Below are 15,306 nucleotides of genomic sequence, written 5' to 3'. Positions count from 1 at the left end.
AGACTGAGAGAGTCCTAGAGCCAAGTTCACACTCAATGAACAGACTGAGAGAGTCCTAGAGCCAAGTTCACACTCAATGAACAGACTGAGAGAGTCCCAGAGCCAAGTTCACACTCAATGAACAGACTGAGAGAGTCCTAGAGCCAAGTTCACACTCAATGAACAGACTGAGAGAGTCCCAGAGCCGAAGAGCCACAGCTAGCTCCTCCCCTTGTCCCACCCATCACAAGTGCCTGTGCTCACACAGACAGGAGTGGAGACGCTGAGCTCCATGGGTTACTTTACCTGAGAAGCTGCTAGGCATGTGACTTTTCTGACCCCACCTCAGACCTACCAGATGGTAAACTCAGGTGCTGTGGGGCTCACCAAGCTGTGTCCTCTTGAGCCCTCTAGCGAATTCTGGGCACACAAGGTTTGAGACCCTCCAGGGACGTGGAGGAATTAACCTTTCACAAGCCCACCAGGCCCCAAGCTTTGACCTGTGGCTTGGAGAATGGGCTCCTTGCCTGCTCCTTCTCAGGAGGCTATGAGAAGGCCACATAGTGAATCAGGTCAAGTGCCCAATTCAGGTGCCTGCCTTGGTCTCTTCTACCCAGTACAGGGGTTTTCTGCTGACCAGCCCAACCCTGGCCTTCCGCGGGCCTATGAAATGATTCACCAGAGGGCCACAGAAAGTGTGTTTGCTGTCTGGTTGCCTTGACAACTTTTCCAGACCCCATTCCAGTTTTACTATTAACCAAAGACAAACAACTTAGAAGCCAAGCAGCAGAAATGACGCAACTTCCGGGTAGGCCCTGGGAGGCCGTGAAACACCTGAGCAATCAGCAATGGCAGTATGATGTCATGCAGAGAAATGCTTGCTCATGGGCAAAGGTAATCACATGACCTGGCTTGTGTGCCCCAGTCATATGAGGGGAGGTGCTCTCCACTGAGCCAGGTTCCTCCCAGAAAGCCAAACACAGACAGGACTGTGTGATGAAATCCTTCACTCATGAGATGGGACCTTTCCCCTCCCCTAAGTTTTTGCTTTACAGAACAGGCCCTGGGATCAGAATCAGGCCTCCAGGAGGTGGGCCTCCCTTTGCTTCGGCTGCCACTACCTAGCTGTGTGGTTTTAGACAAGTTGTCCAAATTCTCTGAACCTCAGAAATTTATAAACAGTTTACAAATATAAATTTATAACAAGTCTACTGATTTATAAATAGAGATGGAAATTTCCATCTCCCAGGGTTGTTGAGAAAATGACATGGCAGTTTTGAAAGAGATAGTGAAGTGCCTGTATGTGCAACAGTTCCCTTTGCGCCTGAGATGGGATGAAGCTTCTGTGTCTGGTCTCAACCCCAGAGCAGCGGTAAGACACCTGGACTTAGTGGCTCACACCTTTAATCCCAGCACTGGGAGGCAGAGGCAGGCGGATCTCTGTGGGTTCAAGGCCGGCCTGGTCTACAGAGTGAGCTCCAGGACAGCCAGGGCACATAGTAAGATGCCTGTCTCAAAAACTCAAACCAAACCAAACCAAGAAACAAAAAAGAGGTTGTGAGGTGAGAGCTCTTCAAGAAAGACTCACAAAAGGCCAGGAAATCTTAACATAGACACCTGAAGGTGAGGGAAAACCTAGAAAAACAAAATGAAAACAAACACAAAACCAAGATGGCGCCAAGGACGTAGGTATGGGGAGAAGAGATGATGCCAGAGAAACACCACAAGAAGGCAGAGATGGGATGGCACACTTGGAAACACCTCCCCTCCGGAGCTTAACTGTAGAAAGCACTGTTATTGCTATTGTTGTTATTAGAATGTGTAGACCAGGCTGGCCTCAGACTCACTGTGTATCAAATTCACAGGAATTCTCTGACTCTAGAATGCTGCAATAAAAAAGGCTTGTACTACCACACCTGGCATAAATTTAAAAAGTAAATTTTCAGGTGTCTAGGAACTCCCATGTGACACTTCCAATAGATCAGCTGGAGCTTAGTTTTTCTTCTTTAATTTAAAAAATCATGTGTGTGTATGTATGTACATATGTATGTATGTGTGTGCGCACGCACACATGAAAGCAGGAGGACAACTTGTAAAAGTTGCACCTCTCTTTCCTCCACGTGAGTCTCATGGCTTGAACTCAGGTCACCGGGCCTAGCAGCAAATGCCTTTCGCAGCTGAGCCCTTTTGCTGGCTCTCAGCTGTGTTTGCAGTATCAGTGTGGGCAGGGTCTGCAGCTCTGCACCTGACCAGACAGCACTGGGTCCAGGTCCCTGCATTTCACACTTTAACTGCCCTAGGCGTCACCTGAGGTCAAGGACGGCTCCATTTTACCTGGAAACAGAAATAACTCTGCCCAGCCTCTTCCCCACCCACCCACTTTCTCTGTATTGGGACTCACCACTGTCGTAACACCATTGTCTACCAAAACAATAATCAAATCAGTGGAGTTAGTGCAGCAGGGAGGGATTTATATGCTGGTTTGTTTGTTTTGTATTTTGAGACAGGGTCTGGCGACCTGGTCCGAGCTCGATAAGGCCTTAAACTCCCCACATACTTTAGACTGGCCCTGAATTCACAGCCTCCTCCAGCTCATGTCCTGAGTGCTGGCGATACAGGCCTGAGTCACCACATCAGCTATGCTGTGTCAGGTCCTGGAGTCTCCTTGCATGCCACCTCTAAGGTGGGATCAGTAGGATCAGTTTTCAGATGGGGACCATCCAGGAGCGGCCAACCTTTGACCCTGTCATGTGATGTCATCTACAAGGTTTACACGCAGAACTACACAGTTAAGTCACAGAAAGGATAGCAAAAGTCCGTGGCTTGGTGTTGGGCCACATTCGTGACTGTCCTCAGTCACACCAGGCCACAGACAGGGCTCAACTAGAATGAGGGGGAGATGCATCCGACCCTTAGTCCCTCTGCATGCAGTCCCAGTTTCTACCCAAAGGGGGCGCTCAGCCACAGCTGCTGCCTGGCCAACACCCTACACCTTCGACCCACTCTCGGACATTCCTGTGTGTGGTGGGGGCTGAGGACACATGGTCCTTTCTCACTGATGGGCCGTTGGGTAAGGACACCCAGAGTTTTGCTGCAGACCACCAGCCCTGGGCAGGGATGTCCCCAGGACTCAGAGCAGCAGCCTGTCCCCCACACATCTGCCTCCATCCGCCTGAGCTTCCCAGATGGCCGGCATCCTCAGAGATCACCTAAGGCCCCCTTTGCTGCCCCATCCTCTGGTGCCCTTCCTTGCCATGCATCTGGGGTATCCAATAAAAAGGCTCTCAGCTCTGAAAATGTCCACTTCCATTTTTCACTGAACATGTGATTTTTTAAAATTATAAAACTGATTAGGTTATTTTCAGAATGAAGCCTTAAGTAAGTGCTCCCTGTTTAAAATTCCCACCTGAGCAATCCGAGACTGTTCTCTGAGGAGACCCGGACCGGCCATGGCAGTGTTCTGAGAACACTGAGAGCTTGCCAGAGCTCCCCTTCCTCTGTGTGCTATCTCAACTGAGCTAGAGCCCCACCGTCCCACCTCGAGTACACTCACCCCCATAACCACCCATCCTTTTCTTAGTTAGGCGCCCCACTGTTTACTTTAGGGAGCAATGCTCCGGCTAAGAACCTATATTTTTAAGACTTACTTGTGGGGTCAGAGATGAAAGCCGATGTCACTCAGCTGACAGCACCCTTGTCCCTACTGCCCCCCCTTTCCAGTCTGGAATGAGAGTACAATGTTTGGAGTCATGGTGGCCATGCGATGACCATATAGCAACCCTGAAAACAGAAGGCATACCACATCCTAACTATGGTAGAACGGGAGGAGCCTGGGGAACTAAACACATGGTAGAGGACCACCATACGCCCATCCACTTCAGGTTTTCTGTAATATAGGAGATGAAGAAATGAGTTATTTAATGCAGTCATAGGGTAAGTGTCTCCTAAATGTGGCGAAGCTTGCTCCCTAGAATGGCACCATTGGAAGGGGGCCTTTTAGAGGCAGGACCTGGTGTCTTCCGGTTGCTGGAGGCATGTCTTTATGGGGGATACTGGGAACTCAAACTCCTTTCTCCTCTCCTTTCTTTCTGGTTCCAGGCAAGAACTGAAAGGCCTACCAGCTGATTCCACCACACTGTGTCCCTGGCCATGACCCAAAGCAATGGGGCCAACCAGCCATAGACTGGAGCCTCTGTGAACATGGACAGGAATAAGTTTGAATGACAACGAAAACATTATCACAATACACATAACAGTGGAGATAAAATAAGTCACATTGCTGGTAGGGAAGCAGTGCCAGCCTCTCTCTGTAGGTTCTACCAACTGCAGACCAAAATTACTTCAAAAATCCCATCTTTACTGAACTGTTTTTCTTTCATTCCCTAAGCAACATATTCAGCAACTATCTGTGCAGCAGCTGCACTGTGTAGGCATTCTAAGTGTGCTGGAGAGGCTCTGAGGAATGGATACATAAGTTATATTCAAATGCCAAACCATCTCAGATAAGGGACTTGGAGTCTCTAGGAACGTTAGCGTGCTCAATGGGTCCTGGCGGCAGCCATGTCTCCCGGAGACAGCAGGGATAACTGTATGTGAATGAATGAATGAGCATATGAATGAATGAATGAACAGCGAGTGAGAAGGAACAGATGTTCCTGTCTATAGTGTCATCATGGTGGAAACAAATACGCCACTTGACAAGCACAGCAACTGTTATTTTAAGTAAGAGGCACCAATGGAAACAAACATCCGTGGGAGGAAATATGATGAGAAACAGGATGCTTGCATAATGTCAGTGTCTCCTCATGAGATGCTTAACATGGCAAGGGGGACGGTGGTGACTTTATGGTGGAAAGCCTGGCAGACAGCACCTGACCAGGTGACCAGAGTTACCACAGCGGTAGTCTAACACATGGACTTCATGGACCATCTGCCATGAGACTCTGGAAGGATCAGCATCCACTATGATGTTCCAGTCAAGTGTCCAGCATGATCAGATACCAGCCAAAGCCAAATGTAAGGGCGTTCTACACACGAGCCACCCAGGAAGCACCTTTCAGACGAGCGAAGGCCTCTGAAGAGCCAGCTGTGGGGCCATCTCGGACCACAGACCTGGGCATCAGGGGCAGTCTGGCAGAGCTGCAGTGATGTCAGTAGCTCGTGCTAGTTTCCTGGTATTGATGACTGTCTTCACGTTCGGTGTTGGGGAAGATGATGAAGAGTGTCTGGGAACTGTTTGCACTGTCCACGCAGCATTCGCCTAGCTCCGTGTCCTGCTCAGGGTTATTATTGCTGAGATGAAAACCATGGCAAGGGCAACTTCGAGAGGAAAGGGTTATTAGCTTTATGTTCATCCCTGAAGGAAGTCAGGACAGGAACTCAACAAGTGCAGGAACCTGGGACAGGATGTAGAGGCCATGGAGGGGGAGCTGCTTACTGGCTTGTTTCCCATGGCTTGCTCAGCCTGCTTCCTTATAGAACCCAGGACCAGCAGGCCAGGGATGGCTCTCCCCCATCAGTCACTAATAAGAAAGTGCCCTATGGGTTTGCCTATACCTGGTCCTACGGAGGCACACTCTCAGCTGAGGCTCCCTCCTCTCCGGTGACTTGAGCTTGTGTTGACAAACAACTAATCGGCACGGTCTGAAATCAAAGCCCAGGTTCTCAGTCTTCCCACAGCCGCTTCCCAGAGTATGTCCTGTGTTGGCCTGCAGGGCTGCCGTGTCTGGGCCTCCTCTCATGAACCCAGCTGCATGGAGGCTGACCCTGTCTCCGCCTTCAAAGCACTCTGCAACCCACTTCACTTCTCACTATAATAAGAGATTGTTGGTTACTGAGTTGGCCACCCAAATCGCAGAAGTCACCACCACAGCCTCTCTTCTCGTCTCATTCTATGGCAGGCCCACTGGCAAGTCTTGTGAGCTTTGTCGTGTCTTCTCTTGCCATGACAGGACACCAGAGTCTGGGCATTTCATAAGGAAGAGAGGTTCATTTAGCTCACAGCTCTGAAGGCTAGAAAGCTCACCATTGGCCTTGTCCCATCTTCTGAGGACCCTTTAAGAGGTGGGACCCAATGTGGAGGTCATGTGGTTACTATGGGCATTGGGCATGCGCTCATGGGGGGCATTAGCACCCCAGCCCTTCTGAGCTCTCTGCTTCCCAGCTGCCATGAGGTGAGCAGCTTTTCTCCACCATACACTAACCATGATGCTCTGCCTCATCACAGGCCCAAAGGTGATGGGGGCCAAGTCTCTGAAACTGTGAACCCAAATAAGCCCTTCCTTCTTGTAGGTAGAAAAAGCTGACAAACACATGAACCCATGGATGGGACAACCTACTAAGGACCAAGCTTTCACGACACTGCACCACATGGATATTGTGACATGAGGCCTTGGTGGGGACAGTCAAATCAAGCAGGGGTCTTATAGACTTTATTACCAACCAGGCCACTTCCCACCACTCCTCTGCCAGTGCTCTTGTCACATCATTTCTATGTGCATATGACCCTTGCCCTCCTGAATGTTTTCATCTTCTCAGCTTTCAAGGCTTTTTGCTGGAGCAGCCTGAGGAGAACCCCAAAGAGGACGTCAGTCCCATGTCATTGGCACAGGCATGGCCCAGCATGGCCCACGGCCGTTGCTGGTGCCCGAGCCTCTAAGTCCCAACTGCCCTCCTGAGAGCACAATTGGCCACGACCTGCCCAGTGCCTTCCACTCTCATTGGCACCTCTGTCTGATGGAAGAAAGGGAATAGGAAGGTTCTGCAGGGCCATTTCCAGGGAACTTGCTCTGGCCTAACCCTGAGTGACCACAGACTCATGCAGTCACCCCCAGAGAAGCTGAGCCACCGCTCACGCCTCTTACTTCCTGATTTGATACTAAGTACAGACCGAGCTTCCTACAGATGCACGTACCAAGAAACCAAAAAGGCTAAAAATACCCATTCCTCACACCTAATGCTTTCTTCTAAATTTACAGCTCATGAAACTAGAAATTCTGTCAGCCTGCGGTAACAAGGGGACTAAAAGATGGAACTTACCTGAGACACCAGGGGTCCAGCGGCAGTGTGCCACGCTGTCTGAGATGCCTCTCCTGCTGGGCCTGGCCACTACTCAAAGGAACAGGAATTGAAGCATGTCTCCCCCAGCTATTGCCTGGCATCCAGTCTGATACATGATGAGAAAAACCTGCTCCCCAAAACGTCAATCCAGGCACGTCTGAACCATTAATTCCTGCTTATTCCTTCACTTAAAGATAGTCAGCAGGCATCCACCAAGTGCCAGATGAAAACTTGGCCTCCCAGGAGCTTGTGTTCTGTCAGAAAGACAATAAAGTAAAAGGTATACAGCATGGTTGACTGGAGTTAAGTGTTACCAACAAAAAGAGGGGAAAAATTGGGTGGGGATGTAAAGAAAATCCTCCTGAATAAACCCACAGGAGAAGCTGCACCGTGCAGACACCAAGAAGACATGTTCTAAGCAGAGAGGAGACTGTCCAGGCTGGGAAGTAGGGGCGGATCTGGAGTTCTTTAGGCCCCTGTGGCTGGTGGCAGCGAGACACCCTGTTTGGGGAGCCACACGGGCACTGCGAGGATGCCAACTCTTACTGTGAACTGAACTGAGACATGAGACCATCGGAAGGCTGAGAGCTGAGTTTTGACTTCCCAGAAGATCAGGCTGCCGAGGTAGTTCCTCAGATTACAGAAACACAGGAAGAAGTAGGGATGCATTAAAGGTACCACAAAGCAGGCGAGGGCTAGCTGTGGCTTACAGCAGAACGGCGGGCAGGGAAATGTCCTGAGCTTCAAAGAAACAGAAGTCAACTGTGGCTCCAAGTGTGTGCCCTAAGCAATGGTGGCACTGCCATCACTCACTGTAGGAGGAGAAGAGATGGAGGACTGGTTTTTGACCTATGAGGATGGTGATCCTCTCAGACATCCCTACAAGGAGCCAGTGGGTAGCAGACAGCAAGTGAGCTCAGTAGGGGTCTGGGCTGCAGTGGCCCATGTAGCTCTTGCTGACTCAAAGGTAGACTTGGTGAATCCACCAAGATGGTGGTGGAGAGGGAAGGCCAACGCCAAGCCCCGGACACAGCTATACTCCGACAGCAGAGGAACAAGGGCCAGCCTGGAAGCTGCCTCTGACTGTGACTGCGTGGCAAAGCTCCAGGCATAGATTTGCAGCTCCCATGCTAATATGCAACATTCTACTTTACAGCCCTGGAATTGTGACACAAGGCAATGGGGCCAAGGAGAATTACAAGAATCCAGAAGGGCAGAGGCTACTGAGGAGAGCAGGAACCCTGTGACGTTTTGAACAAAGAGGGAGAGCTCACGCCCATGAAGACAGCAGAGATGACATTTAGAATGAGGAAACAGCTTGCACAAGGGTCTGGAGATGAAATTCCCAGGAGGAGGAAGCTGAAGGGCAGAGGGTAGGAGACAGCAAGCCATTCTTTCTGCTGGCTCCATAAAGGGGCGATGTAGATGCAAAGCTTGGAAGCAGACCATGGAAGACTCTCTACCAGAGCAAACCCACAGTTTTGAGGATCTCCATAGGGGTGACCTTGCATTTGGGGAGCAGCAGGACCTAGGGCTTCTTACTTGGGCTTGGCACTCCCAAGATTCCCACGATTTGTCTTCGGGATCATGTCAGTAGCCCCAGCGTATGAATGGACTTAAAGTCACTTGTTCACGTCAAGCTTTAAGAAGAGGGTGAGGCTGGTGCAGCGGCCTGGAAATGGAAGACTGCAAGTGGAGGAGCAGGTTGATGAAAGGAGTCAAGGGCACCATGATGGAAGGGTGGGACCGGAAGAGAGGAGCAAAGACAGGGTTGGGGTCCAGAGCTTGAGGAGGGGGTGGAAGAGTTACCAGGAAAGGAAAGTTACCTCTGCAATCAGGATGGCACTCCTCAGCTATACCAGTCTCCCCAAAGCCAACCCAGGCCCCAATGTAAGGCACTTTGAAACTGCTGCGAGCAGAACAGAGACACATGGGATTTAGCCACAGGGCCAGGTTAGTGACAACAATAAGGGCTCTGGACTGTCTCTGGGCCCAGCCAGGCCCACGTCCCAACTGTTTCCACATATCCAGGCCCCAAAGGGAGCTGGTGGTGTTGGTCCACAGCACAGTTCTCACTCCAAAGGGAACAAATTCTGAGCCCAGTATGATGGCCAGAGCCTGGAAACATGGATTCAGAGGTCCCAAATGACCTGTTCTACTGTAGACATGATTACATGAACATGTTTTGTTTGCATTGGGGGGACAGGATCTCATGTAGCCCAGGCTGTCTTTGAACTCGGAATGGACCTGAGGATAACTCTAAACTCCTCCTCTCTCTACCTTTCATGTGTTGGGTTTCATGCATGCTAGGGGAACACTTCACCCACTGAGCCCTATCCCCAGCCCTACATGGACTGTTATAGCCACAGATCAAAGTTTGTCATAAATCATTATTACCACGTACACTGATGGGGACAACAGGTAGGAAGGATTCAGCAAAGGAGGGAATATCTGGTGGGGGGACACATTCCATTGAGGTTTCAGTGGGCTTGGTGGAAGCTGGTGTTCTGCTGACACATCCCAAAGGTTTGTGTTATGAGAAGGATGTTAGTCGGACTACTGAGGAGTTCAGACAGCCCCAATGACTCTGACTCTGGAGCTGAGACATTTCAACTCTCTGCAATCAGGATGTTTTAATCAGTGAGTCTGCAGAATTTTTATGGACATAGCATTCTAGGGGCCAGAGGGACAAAATTCTCAGCTGAAAGTAACTTATCTCTTAAAAGCCCTGAAGAAGGACACTTAAAAGAAACCCGAGATAGTTTGAAAAGGAATTCTAGACACAAAATAATACAGAGTTTAACACAGTTCCTTGCTGTTTGCTGGCAGCGTACCACAGCTCCTTTAAGAGAGGTTTCCCTGATTCAGCTGTAGCAGAAAAAAAGCTGCATGGTTTTAAAAGCGGCTTCCTGAGCCATGCTGCCAGTGCAAACTCTGGCTATGGAGCATTTCAGTGGCATTTGTGGGCCCAGGTGTTTGTGTGCCTACTCCGGGTTGGGAGGAAAGTATAGACAGTCATAGATTAAGGGGAGTAAAAAAAAGTAAGACACATAAAGATTGACCATAGAATAAGAGTCTGGATTATGTATATTATTGTGTTATCTTTGAATTTTTTGACTGTGAATGAGCTAACTACAGAGAGACATTTCATTGTATGAACTGCTAAGTTAAACCACCATGTATATTATAAAGGTATCTTGACTTCAGAATTTGGGCCTAAGGATATGGTGCTTTGGAAAAGAGGTTCTTCTTTTGTTTTCACAGAAGATGAGAACCCACTGATTGCTTCTAGACTAATATGTTTTCATGGAACAAAACCCCCTGAAAGGTTGCTGTGAACACCCTCAAAAAATTACTTCACCCAACTGCTGACTAAGATGAACCTAGCACACCTGATTAACAGTGACCCCAAACAGCAGGAATCAATATGAACAAATATACGCCCATATCCCCAAATATTGTCTGTAATGTTTGTTTACATTTAAAGGGGAATATGATATAGATATGAATAATTTGCATTGGTATGGATCTTGGTTTATTGATACAAATTTGAGGACAATTTTGTTATATGTATATGTATTTCTGATCTTGATTAAGGTATTGTGTTTGTTTAGCTCATTTAAAATGTAATGTATAATTAAGAAATGTAAGTTAATAGATACTCATCAGTAATAGTTAAGCTTGTAGTCATATTAATTAGATTTTCTAGATGTATAGAGATATATTTCAGTTAGGTATTCTTCAAATCTTTCAGAGACCTTCAGAATATGGCATTTTAAATGTTTAATAACTTAGGACCTATCATGACAATGAGACACATCTGCTCCTGGCAGCACCACTTACTTTGAGACGAAGATGGGCATCCGAGAGGCTCCTTAGCCATTTGGGCAAGAAACTGCTCTTGTCTGGATTGCTTCATGATATGCTGTAAAAACTGAACATGCAGAACCCACAGAGAAATGACTGCTAAGCTTGCCTAAACATGAGACAATCCTTCAGGGTTCCTGCTTCATGAAAGAGTCTGTGAGACATTCTGCAGGACACACACACACACAAAAATGTGACGGACAAACTGCCAGTATAGGTGGAACTGTCTTTGACATTTCCTGCTTCATGGAAAAGTCTGCTGGATACTATGGGCCTATGGGCTGAAGATGGATGCCCCAACGGTGCAGAACTTTGGGTGACTGTCCAGGTAGCGAAATGTCTCTGTCAATTCTAGAGTTTTGAAAATTGCTTACAATGTATTTCCTGTTTACTTATGTAATATTATATCTTTCTGGAGTCTTTGTTGGAGTTGAAGAATAGATAGTCATAATATAGTTTTCCTTAGTTATGATAAAAGATAAAGTAGATATTGTAATTATAATTCTTTCTTGATAACTGTTTTGTTATATGTCATCTTACTATGTTAGAGTTAAAGCCTTCCTTTTTGTTTAAACAGAAAAGGGGAAATGGTGTGGGAGGTCCTTCTGTTTGTATGTTGCTTTTTTTGGTTAATGAATAAAGAAACTGCCTTGGCCTGTTGATAGGGCAGAACTTAGGTAGGCAGGGAAGAAGGAACTGAATTCTGGGAGGAAGAAGGGCTGAGTCAGAGCAAGATGCCATGGAACCACTGCAGCCAGAGATAGACGTGCCGAAACTTTGATGGTAGGCCACAACCTCGTAATGATGCACAGATTAATGGAGATGGGTTAAATTAAGATGTAAGAGTTAGCCAATAAGAAGTTAGAGCTAATGGACCAAGCAGTAATTTAATTGATACTGTTTTGTGTGATTTATTTTGGTTGTAAGCTAGATAGGCAGCTAGGAACTGGGCAGCAGGACGAACAAGCAGCCTTCCTGTTACAGAGCCCTGGGAGCTTCCTTTCTTTCATGAATTCTGTACCTTTTGTTCATGCCGGCATCATCATCTTCATGATTCTGGGTCTCTCTACACAGCCCTGATTATGCTAGAACTAAGTACACCAGGCTGGCCTTGAACTCACAGAAATTTGCCTGTCTCTAACTACCTAGTGCCAGGATTAAAGGTGTGTGCTATACCATGTCCGATTACATTGTTGTTCCTAACCAAAATTATAAAGGGAACAGGTGGTCATTGTGGACAATTGGAAACATGTAGAAAAGACAAAGTTAAGTTTAGTTTAAGTCTCGTCTCCAGAACTGTGGCTAGCATCTAGAGACGTCTCCCATTCACTCCACTTGATAAACACTTATGCACTCATTTAGACTAGAAGCTCCACACTGGGCCCCACAGAGGCCAGCTGGTGGGGTGCAGAATCATAGTGGGCTTCTCAGAGCCCAGGCCTGTGGGAGGTCAGGACAGGACCTCTCTGCCTTACTCCAGCCCTCAGCTTGACCTGAAGCAGGATTCTGCACGCGATAGCCATGCTCAGGCTGCTCCTGGGCTCCATGCATAGGGCAGCTTGTTGTTTGGGGTGATTGTGTTGGAAGAAAAACCTGGAGGCATGTTTGGGAATGAATTAGGCCTTTGTGTGAAAAGTCACTCTGCTATGACCCAGCTTCTGGTAACCCGCCCTAAAAGGCAAGTAATAACCGAAATATGGAAGGAGGGGCAGGAACCCGCAGAACATCTCCAGCTTAGCAATGCTGGAACTTACTGACCACACAGGGTGGCATTTAACCCGGCTCTCTGCCCTGCTTCTCTCCCCTCTTTGTCAGGCTGTCTTGATTCCTTCCAAACCTAGAACAGTGGAATACATTCTGACTCCACACTGAATTTCTCACAAATCTTAATAGTCAGAATGCCTATGATTTATTGGATACCTATTCTGTGCCAGCCCCTGAACAGAAATTATATTTAATCCTCATATTGTTTGGGTAAGACAGATAAAACTATTGCTCAGCCAGTTCAGTGACTCAGTCAGGATCTGCTATCACTGAACATAGACATTAAACCCAGAAATTTAGTTCCAGAGACTTTAGCAAAAAATTGTTTTTGTTTCATTCATGCGCATGTATGTATACATGTGTGTATGTGGTTTGTTTTTTATTATTTGAGACAAGGTCTCATGTATCCCAGGCTGGCCTTAAACTCACTATGTAGTCTGGGATGATGATGTACTTCTGATCTTCCTGCCTTCCCCTCTGGAATGCTGGGACTAAAGGTGTGTACCACCAAGCTGGGTATATGAGGTGTTAGGTGTCAATCAAAGCCAGGGTGTCTCATCACTTTCCTCTCGGAAACAAACCTTCTCCAGCTGTAGTCAGTAGCTGCTCCCTGAGCCCCCTGTATCCTACCCAGTGCTAGCATACAAACCTTCTTCATCTTTTCAGCTGACTGGCTTTGTAGCTTCAGTTTTGGTGGGTACAGTGGGGTTTGCATCATGGAACAGGGGCTGAAGATGGCGTTCGTCATTTCCCTTGACTGTAGCTGATGGCTCCTCTGTGCCTTACTTACGTTTTCCTGAGCTGGGGGCCTGGTTGGCATCTTGTGCTTGACGCTAGCTGTTGGCTGGGATGCCCCTCATGTTCTGATAGCATATCTAAGGGGTGCTTTCAGAACATGGCAGAAGTTAAATGCAGCATCACTTCTGACTAATGTGATCAGCTAGAAGAATCCCAGCTTCCATGAGCCCTTTTGTCAGGATAGCTCATCAAAGCAACACAAATGTGACCCATATGAGCAGAACTTGCTCCTTACCAGGGAGCCCTCTCCAGCCCCAGCACGCACGTCTCTAGTTTACAGCCTCCGTCAGATTTTCAGAGGTCTTCCCTCCCAAAATTTGGTTAAGTATCACACCTCTAGGGTGCTCTCTCTTCCAATGGGCGTGCTTCTAATACAGTTTGGGTTCAGAAGTAACATCTTGATGAAATTATGATTAGAATAAGGAGACACTAGGATGTGAGAAAAATCCAGACAGTTTCTTCTAAGATAGGAGTGAGTGTCATAGAAACTGGTACTATATACTCCACGGCTGTTGCTCAGTGCTTCTTTTGTGACTTCTAGTTTTCACCTGGTCCATTTTGTGATGTGGGATTCCCCTCCGTATGCTGTGAATATGTTTTATTACTATTGGTTAATAAAGAATCTGCTTTGACCTATTGTAGGGTAGAATATAGCTAGGTGGGAAAACCAAATTGAACGCAGGGAGAAAGAAGGTAGAGTCAGGGAGACTCCATGTAGCTGCCAAAGGAGAAAGACCCCAGAATCTTGCCTGCCCACCAAGCAGGAGAGCCCAGCCTTGCGTGGAGAATAGCAGATATTTCTGAAGAGATGGCTTCCCACTCCTTGAATGTGTTTCCCACACGGGCTCTTCTCAGTGGCCAAGTCTATGACTAATTCTTAAGACTACATTTTTTTCCTCATGAAAATGGTGTTACACAATTTTAAGAGAAAAGAACAATCCCAGTCTCAGAAGAACTGATGCATTTAACTGGATCTCTCTCTCTCTCTCTCTCTCTCTCTCTCTCTCTCTCTCTCGTCATCTTCTGACTCAAAGGCAGAACAAGAAATCTCCCCCAGGCTCTGAAATATCTGCTGGCTGACCCATCCTGGGGAGGGCAAGCTCTAGCCTCCTGGGACACAAGGTGGCAAACAAAAAGGTAATTCTAGACCCACATGTTTAGTGTGAAATTTAAGAAAATTCTTTCTCCCTAGCTGGTCACAGCTTCCCCTCCTCCTCCTGTCCCCACCTATGCTAGGTCTCAGGTCTGGCATGTGGGAGGAAATCAGACCCAGGACAGCTTGTTGGAGGCATCAGCCTGACCACTGTCCCTCATTCTCCTCCCACAGGGATAAGTCTGATGAATTTCTTCCTCATAGCCCACTTATCCTGGAACTGTCCCAACAGTTCAGCTGAAGGGACAGAGGCATTCCCAGTTCTTAGCGTTTCCTGCAGAGTTCTGGAGAATGAGGAGGGCCACCGGTCACATGACCATAGCTGTTTGGAGTTGGCAGCTCATCAGCATTTTACAGAGGTGGGTGTGGAGAGTTCATAGGAAGAGGATCTCTGTCTGCCTCAGTGTTGGGGGCTGCGGGCCCCTGACCCCTTGACTTTCTTTCCCTGCCTTGGACCCTTTGCCTGCTGGAGAGAAACAACTTGTTTTCCTTTGCCTGCAGCTGCTCTGAGCATGAGGCCCTCATGAGTTCCTTATGGCGGGCAAGTGAATTCTGGTGGGTTTTACAGGTGAAAATCCCAAGAGCTGGGGCGTGGCTATTGGTTAAGGATCCCTATATAGGCTTTCCTGGAGTACAATAAAGTTGGCATTCTTGTTTCAAGGATGACCTGTGTCCCTGTGTCTCTG

The 15,306-nt window shown here is 47.8% G+C and overlaps 1 long non-coding RNA gene across 1 annotated transcript in view; it reads right to left on the bottom strand.

Moving 5' to 3' along the window:
- Nucleotides 1-7,069: 7,069 nt before the first annotated feature.
- Nucleotides 7,070-15,306, bottom strand: part of LOC121435760 — a 61,510-nt gene continuing 53,273 nt past the window's right edge. Inside the window, exon 3 of the long non-coding RNA XR_005972608.1 lies at nt 7,070-7,292. This is a non-coding gene — a long non-coding RNA (uncharacterized LOC121435760). The remainder of the gene's footprint in view (nt 7,293-15,306) is intronic.

This window comes from Microtus oregoni, unplaced genomic scaffold, assembly GCF_018167655.1.
Source record: "Microtus oregoni isolate MIOR12 unplaced genomic scaffold, Mior012 000047F_ref0000412, whole genome shotgun sequence".
Lineage (NCBI taxonomy): Eukaryota > Metazoa > Chordata > Mammalia > Rodentia > Cricetidae > Microtus > Microtus oregoni.
This window is presented reverse-complemented; position numbering and strand designations above follow the sequence as displayed.